We start from the raw sequence: 7,992 nt of genomic DNA on the forward strand, positions 1-7,992 counted from the left end.
CCAGCAATTCTGTGCCTGCCAGCTCTGTTTCCAAGGAAACAGAGAATAGATCATCAAAAACAAAATAAGGGTTTTTCAACCTGATTACCTTTTTTTCACCAGTTCAGTCTCCTTTGCTGCAAAATGAAAGGCAACAGAACCTCAGCCTTACAATTTAGATTTTTGGTTGTGCTGTCTCACTATTAAAACCAGCCCCCACCCCCATTAATATTTTGGATTATATGTTGGTTTTCTTGTAGAGACAGTATTCACAAGGACCAAGAATACCTTTTAAATATAAAGCACTATGTACACTTGCTGAATAAGCTAATATATTTTTAACTTCAGAACTGTCCAATGTTTAAATTATTGAATCTCAGATTTGACATTTCTCTGGAATAATGTAAGAAAGTAATGGGAATATATAAGTAAAGGACAAAGACTTCCAGAATGAAGGGTTTTATTTAAAGAAGGAAGAGCAGCGACAGGTTGAAAAAAATATAGGTGTCAAGGGAAAAATAATTGGACTTCCTTCAATAAAACAAAATATCATTATAACATTGCTCTTTGTCTCCACGATAGATAAACAATTCTGAAAAATAACAGCAAGAGATCACAAAAGTTTGGGTTAGCTTCATTATATTATGTTTTATTTTATCATATATAATTATATTACCTAGTGGTGCTCTGTGTTTTATAAAAGCAATATTTTTTTTCAAATCAACATGTTTTATACCTTAAACTCATACAATATTATATGTCAACTATATCTCAATAAAGCTGGGAGGAAAAAAAGGCAGTATTCCTCTATTTTAAAATTTTAGTTAAAGCCAGAGTGTCCTCTTTGGGGTGAAGTGCACAATAGAAATTTGTTTCAAGGGAAGTAGCATTTAAGAGGCTTTAGAAGGCATATTAATACTTTCAGATAATGAATTCTGAAATCCAGATAATTATTCTAATGGTAAAGAACGATGGATGTAATCATTGCTTGGGGTCTTCCCTGTCCGTTTTCTGCTTTTATGTCCATTTCCACCAAAGGGTTGTAGCTCTTCAAAGGCAGGGCTGTAAGAGGGTCTTGGTTAATTTTAATGCCTAACCCTGGTACAGGCCTTGTAAGCAGAGGTAGTCTATAAGTATTTTTGAATAAATACTTTTTAATTTAAGTAATACACTATACGTTAGTGAAAGGTTTTAGCTACATTTGTGTCTTTTACTACGAAATGCAAATTTTGTGATGTTCAAATACATTTGTAAACAGTCATCGCCAAGGTAGACTACTTATTGTAAAATAACTTAATTGAAAAAGTTTTTGAAAAAGACGTAGAGAGTAAAATATTAATTCAGGAAATTAGCTCAGCTTCTGCACAGCCAAAGAAACCATCTACAAAGCAAAAAGGCAACCAACAAAAAGGGAAAAGACATTTGCAAATGACAGCTCCTACAAGGGGCTAATGGCCAAACTATATACAAAGAACTCATACAACTCAACAACTAAAATACAAACAACCCAATGAAAAAAAGAGCAGAGAACCTGAGTAGAAAAATGTCCAAGGAAGACATAGACATGGCCAACCGATATATGAAAAGATGCTCAACATCTCTAGTTATAAGGGAAATGCAAAGCAAACTACAAGGAGAGACCACCTCACACCTAGTAGAATGGCTACTATCAGTAAGACAAGAAATAACGAGTGTTGGGGAGGATGGGAAGAAACGGGAGCCTGGCACACTGCTGGAGGGAATGTAAATCGGCGCAGCCGCTGTGGGAAACAGCATGAAGGTGTGCTGGGCTGCATATCTGGCGCTTCGGCCAGATGGGGCACGCTGTGCTCTCTGTTCCTAAAACACATAGATAGGAATGTGCTGACATCAGGCCAGGCCTTGAGATAGGGTCTCATGGCCCCTTCCCAGCATGCTGTGCTCTCTGTTCCTAGAACACATAGATAGGAAGGTAGTCACTGTACTGAGTCGGGAACTAAGGTTTTGTAACTGTGTGGTTTTTGCAAATAAAAACGATGTAACTCCTGTAGTTGGCACTGCAGTTCAGCCTCTGCTTCGGCAGGGTGCTGTAACTGTAGTCGCTGGCCAGCTTAATAAAGGCTCCTAAATTTTGATCTGAGTCCCTGGTGGTCGTCTTCACGGGTCACCCCATTACAAAGGTTCCTCGAAAAATAGAGCTACCACCTGACCTAGCAATCCCTCCTGGTAGGCCCTGGCCAGGTAACTCAGTCCATTAGAGCATCATCCCCATATGCCAAGACTGAGAGTTCAATCCCCGGTCAGGGCACTGACAAGACCATCATCCTTCTGTCAAAGAGGCTGACGTGATGATATGGCACAAAACTGGCATTCAAAATCCTGACGCAAAGCAGGTGGGAAGTCTGTGAAAGGAGAGGCGAGTCTACTGTGCTGACGGGCACGGGCGCCAGGGGAAGGTCTTCTGTCTGTTTCCCTTGCTAAGGGCGAGGGAGTCCTCCAAGGGCGGCCCATTTCCGTGCAGGCCCGGAGTTCCTGTGGACCGTGATTCGGAGCCCCTGCCACCCTGTGGTCCGAGGCAGCCGGCCAGCGCGTTTCTGTCTTTCTGATCAGTGGCTCTGCCTGAAGCTGGGGGGCCCTTCCTCCCGCTGCCTCTCAAGGCCTGCTGCAGACCCACAGCTGCTGCTGCGCTCCCCAGGCCTCTCCGGGGGGCTGCCGCTGCTAAAACCCCATAGGCAGCACGTGGGAAGCCTGCAGGCCACCTGCTGGGTGGCAGAGGCCTGTGCCAGGTGGGGACACAGAAGGGCCCCTGACTCTGCTGTTCTCAAACCCTCATCATGAGTCACATCACAGAGGCTGCAGGCGATGCCCCTAGAGCTTCTGTGTGACTAATTCCCACTTGGATTTTTGAGTAAAGACCGAGCCAGCAGAGTCTGCGGGAGCCCGCCTGGTTTTCAAGCTGTTCTCTCTTCTCGGGGTCTTGTGGGTGGGTCCCATGGACGGGCTCGGGCAGAGAGGTGTGTGCTGGTGCCATCTGCTCAGTCCAGCCAGCAGCTCCTGCCCCGTGTCCCTGCATGACCCGGATGCCCAGCCAGAGGCAGGAGGATGGATCCTCCTTCTTTCTCATCATTGGTGCTGAGATGAGCCCCTTCAAGCAGTTGGAGAGGAAGAAATCCAAAGTATACAGGTCAGAATCCGAGGTGACCAGTTGGCAAAGTTCAGCCGATCAAGGCAGAGGGAGGAGCAGAACAGTCAGGAACCGAGACAAGGTCCCCGGACTCCAAGTCTGCGCAGAAGAGAAGGAGAGAACCGGAGTCGAGTGTGAAGATGATCGCTGGCGCGGGCCGGCAGACAAGCCAGAACAGAGACCAGAGAATATGCTGGCGGTGAGCTGGCTGAGAGCATTCATTCCAAAGGCCAGAGGCCAGCGCGGCGTGGAGACACGAGATGTGCTCCTGTGGGCCTTGCCTGGTGTCCTTCCTCGCCCACATCTACGTCTTCATCTGAAATACAGGGAGCACTCGTGGGTTAATCGTGCTGATGTGATGTGTAAAAGTGAGGGATGGGCTTGGCTGGTGTGGCTCAGTGGTTGAGTGTTGACCTATGAACCAGGAGGTCACAGTTCAATTCCTGATCAGGGCACATGCCCGGGTTACAGGCTTGATCACCAGTAGGGGTGGTGGTGCAGGAGGCAGCCGATCAATGATTCTCTCTCATCATTGATGTTTTTCTCTCTCCTTCTCCCCTCCTGTCTGAAATCAATAAAAAAATATATATTTTTAAAAGCGGGCAAGGGTCCTCAAACAGATACTTGTACACCCATGTTCATAGCAGCCTTATTCACAATGGTCAAAGGCAGAAGCAAACCATGTGTCCAGAACAGCTGAATGAATAAGCAGCATGTTGTGTGTGTGTGTGTGTGTGCATGTATATACACACAGTGGCATACTATTCAGCCTTAAAAAGGCGCGTAATTCTGACATGCCACCACGTAGATTAAGCTTGAGGACATTGTGTGAAGTGAAACAAGCCAGTCACAACAAGGCAAATGCTGCCTGCCTCCCCTGGAGCAGTCAGAGTCAGAGAGGCAGAAGGTAGGTGGGGGGCTGCCCAGGGCTGGGGTGGGGGGCTGCCCAGGGCTGGGGGAGGGAGTTGTTGTAAATGGGTGCAGAGTTTCTGTGTTGCAAGGTGAAGAGCGTTCTGGAGATGAATGGTGGTGGGTGCACAACAGTGTGGATGTACTAATGCCACGGACCCGTACACAAACGATGTGAGAATATAGAGTGTGTGTGTACTGCCACAGTTTTCAATGGGGATGTTCACTTTTCACAGCAGTGGGTACCTGGTGTGAATTACACAAGAAGCCTGCCGTCAAAGCACTTTCAGTTTAGTGAGAAACCCAATGATTCTTGTTCTCAGGAAAAAAGAAAGTTTAAAAAACATTTTTAGGAATTGTAGGAATTGCTTGTAAGTGGAGGTGTCTTCCTTTTGGCACCAGGGAGAGCCCAGGACTTTTCTGCCTAAAGTGATAGTTCCCCGAGGAGTTACTACCAGCCTGTCCTACAGAGAGAGAGAGAGAGAGAGAGAGAGAGAGAGAGAGAGAGAGAGAGAGAGAGAGAGAGAAGAAGAAGAAGAAGAAGAAGAAGAAGAAGAAGAAGAAGAAGAAGAAGAAGAAGAAGAAGAAGAAGAAGAAGAAGAAGAAGAAGAAGAGGAAGAAGAGGAAGAAGAAGAAGAAGAAGGAGGAGGTAGATTAGCACAATGGGCCATGCAGAACACAGGGTGCTCAGGAAAAATCTGGGGGAAAAGGAAAAAAGGGGGAAGTGGAGATAAATGGAAAGTAGAAAGCAACTTAAAATCAGAGGACACAGGAGAAACGGTAGCAGTGGGGCTCCACTGACGCCCGTGAACCCCAGCAGCAAGCACAGTCGCGGGGACAGGGACACGTTAAGGCACTGGTCCGTCAGCAGAAGAGCTCAATGGAGAAGACACAGGGCCCAACAGAGGCCGCTGTGCTGACGCCCAGGGATTCTTGGGAGTAGGTCTCGGTTGGGGGCTGAGAACATCTGCATTTCTAGTAAGTTCCCAGGGGATGCCAGGTACTCTTGGTTTGGGGACCACGCTATGAGAACCATGGCTTAGGTTTTAAAAGGCATACATTTGGGTGTACATTTGGGTGGGGTTTTTTATGCTTAAACAGGAAGGCCTAAGGAAAGACCCGTAGTAAGGGGCTGTACGGAAAATATTTAAATCCAGGTAGACTTTGCCCACCATTGGTTTCTCCGTGCAGTGGTTACGAGTGTGAATACTTGAGCCCTGGCCGATTGGTTAGGCATTGTCCCGTACACCAAAAGGCTGAAAGGCTGCTGGTTTGATTCCCAGTCAGGGCACATGCCTGGGTTTCAGGCTCAATCCCTAGGGCAGTGCAGGAGGCAGCCAATCAATGCTTTGTTTTGTTTTCTCTCTCTCTCCCTCTCCCGTCCTCTTGGGGTGGGGGTGGGGGGAGTGTGAACACTTAAGTCAGGTTTACTCAAGTCTGTAAACCTTTGGGCAAGTTTCTTAACCTCTATCCTATGTCTTTCATCTGTAAAATTAGGATAACACAGCACCAACCCAATGGGGCTGTGGAAAGATCGACTGATACGTGCACAAAAAGTTAGCACGGTGCCACGGCATCAAGAAATGTAGCAGGCATTTGTTTTGGGCAACCCAGCATCCATCTCTGCCCCATTTGCAGCAGACCCAATTACCTCTCTATTACTGCAGAAAGCCTTTTGAAATCGGAATCGTAGGAACAAAGCCAAGATAATAACCTGCCATACTGATCCTCCCAGCTCACCATGGAAACCACTTCATCCCGTGGCAGGTCATTTACAAGCACAAGTATAAGGATAGGAATTGCCTGTCTGGAAATGTTTAATCCTTGAAAACTGCCTCCAGTGTTACCAGAGAGGGAGAAGATGGCTCCAGAGTTGTCCTGAGTGAGTTGATTAGTTTGCAAGTGTAATATTATTCTGTATCTTGTATTCATACCACTGTGCTAAAAGCGTTGCAAGGGAGACAAAGGATTTTTGTCCCTTAATTTGTGATGAAAAGTTGAAGCTGGCCGTCAGGGTGGAATGCAATTTATTATTATCTGTAAAGCAATAAAAACTATTAATTTGGGATGAAAATAATTTTAATTTCAATAAAACAAATACATGACCAATTTCAGTATTCTTCTGTTAGAGGATGTGTTGATAGCAGCTGAGAAATGATGGAGTTCTTCCTTTCTCTCACATACATCACAAGGGAACACTCTGGACCATGGCTTCTAGGCTAGTTTATGGGCTATCTGCTCTCAAGGATGCAAACCTTTGCCCCCTGCACCTCCCTTCAACTCTTCAGAAGACAAGTGCTGATATGATTCCATTACTAACATGAAACACACAAGTGGGCAATGTGCTCTAAAGGTTGGAGTGTGTTGTTGTTGCTGTTTTAACGCTTCTTTTTCTATTGTGTCTTTTGAATGGCTCACAGAGAGACACCTTCAGCTGCTACCCACAATCCTCTTCTCTTTCCTCGGGAGCTGTCCCTTCTCTCCTGCATGGCCATCTGCTTCAGGGAGACCAGCCCCAGTGCCAGCCGAGTGAAGGGAGGGGCGAGGTGGTATTTCTTGCCCTAGACTGGGACGTGGCAAGGGCTGTGAAACAATTCTGGCGATGATGAGATGAGAAGTCTGGTGGAGACGTGTGGGAGACCTTTCTTTACTCTTAAAAGGTGTCTCAATTGGCCATTTAAGTTTAATAGTGTGAGACGGGTTACTGATAACAATGCATTGTCAATCCTGCAGAAGGAGAATGTTTAGCGGACCAGTTGTGTGTGTGTGTGTGTGTGTGTGTGTGTGTGTGTGTGTGTGTGTGGCCGTTTTACATTATTAGCTTTTAAAGTCAATACTTTTAAATGGAAACAACTTGCCAAAAATCTGTCACAGAATTTAGGGACCCATTAAAACAAAGTTTAATGGAAAAAAAAATCTTGTATTCAGCTCAATCTAATTGAAACCCCATCAAAGAGATTACCAAGAACATGAGGAATCATTTGAGTGATGAATAACTTAATTATCTTGATGGAGTGATGGGGTCATCGGTATTTACATAGGCTACAACTTACCAGATTGTACACTTTAACATGTGTAGTTTCACTGTCAACTATATCTCAAGGATAGCTTTCTCTGATTACAATGCAATTAAGTTAGAAATTAATAATTAAAAAATCAAGTAAAATCCATATAGATATTGTAAAATTTCTAAAAATTCACGAGTTGAAGAAAAAAAATTATGATAAAGTTTAGAAATTCTTTTAAATTGAGTATCAACAACAGTTCATAACAAACCTTCTGAGATGCAGCTAAAGAGTTGCTCAGAGGTAAACTTATCTTAAATGCTTACACAGGAAAATAAGGAGGACTTGATATTATTACTCTAAGTTAGAAAAAAGGCTAAATGATGAATAGAAGAATATAAAAATAAAAACTGAAATTAATGATATTGAAAATATACATAGAAAAGGAAAGATCCCCAAGTGAAAGCTGTTTCCTTATAGTGACTAGACAAACCTCTGGCCAGTTTAGTGATGGGGGGAAAAGAGGAATTAAAAAAGAGGAAAAAGGAGACAAGATGCTGCCGACATTAAAAGCATAAAAGGATTATCATGATCCACTCCGGCCAGTGGAGTCACAGGAGCCGGATTTATCATCCTGCCCCACAACCAAAAAGCCGGGCAAATATGTGGGACATGATTTTTAAGACACTGGACATCAGAGAACAAAAAACCGCCCTGTAATTCCTGAACAATGGAGAAACAACAACAACAAAAGAAAGCAAATGAGGAGAGCCCTGTGAGTGCCACTTACTATTTTGAGAGCTTCAGGCCGCAGTGCAGGGGATGGGAATCCAGCAGGTTGCCCGAGTTGCTGAGTTGATTCTCCAAGAACATAGAGCTGAGTCCAGGGCGACCAAAGGAGCCAGAGTTCGCCAGAGTCCCAGGCTCCGGAGAGCG

Source organism: Myotis daubentonii, chromosome 7, assembly GCF_963259705.1.
Source record: "Myotis daubentonii chromosome 7, mMyoDau2.1, whole genome shotgun sequence".
Lineage (NCBI taxonomy): Eukaryota > Metazoa > Chordata > Mammalia > Chiroptera > Vespertilionidae > Myotis > Myotis daubentonii.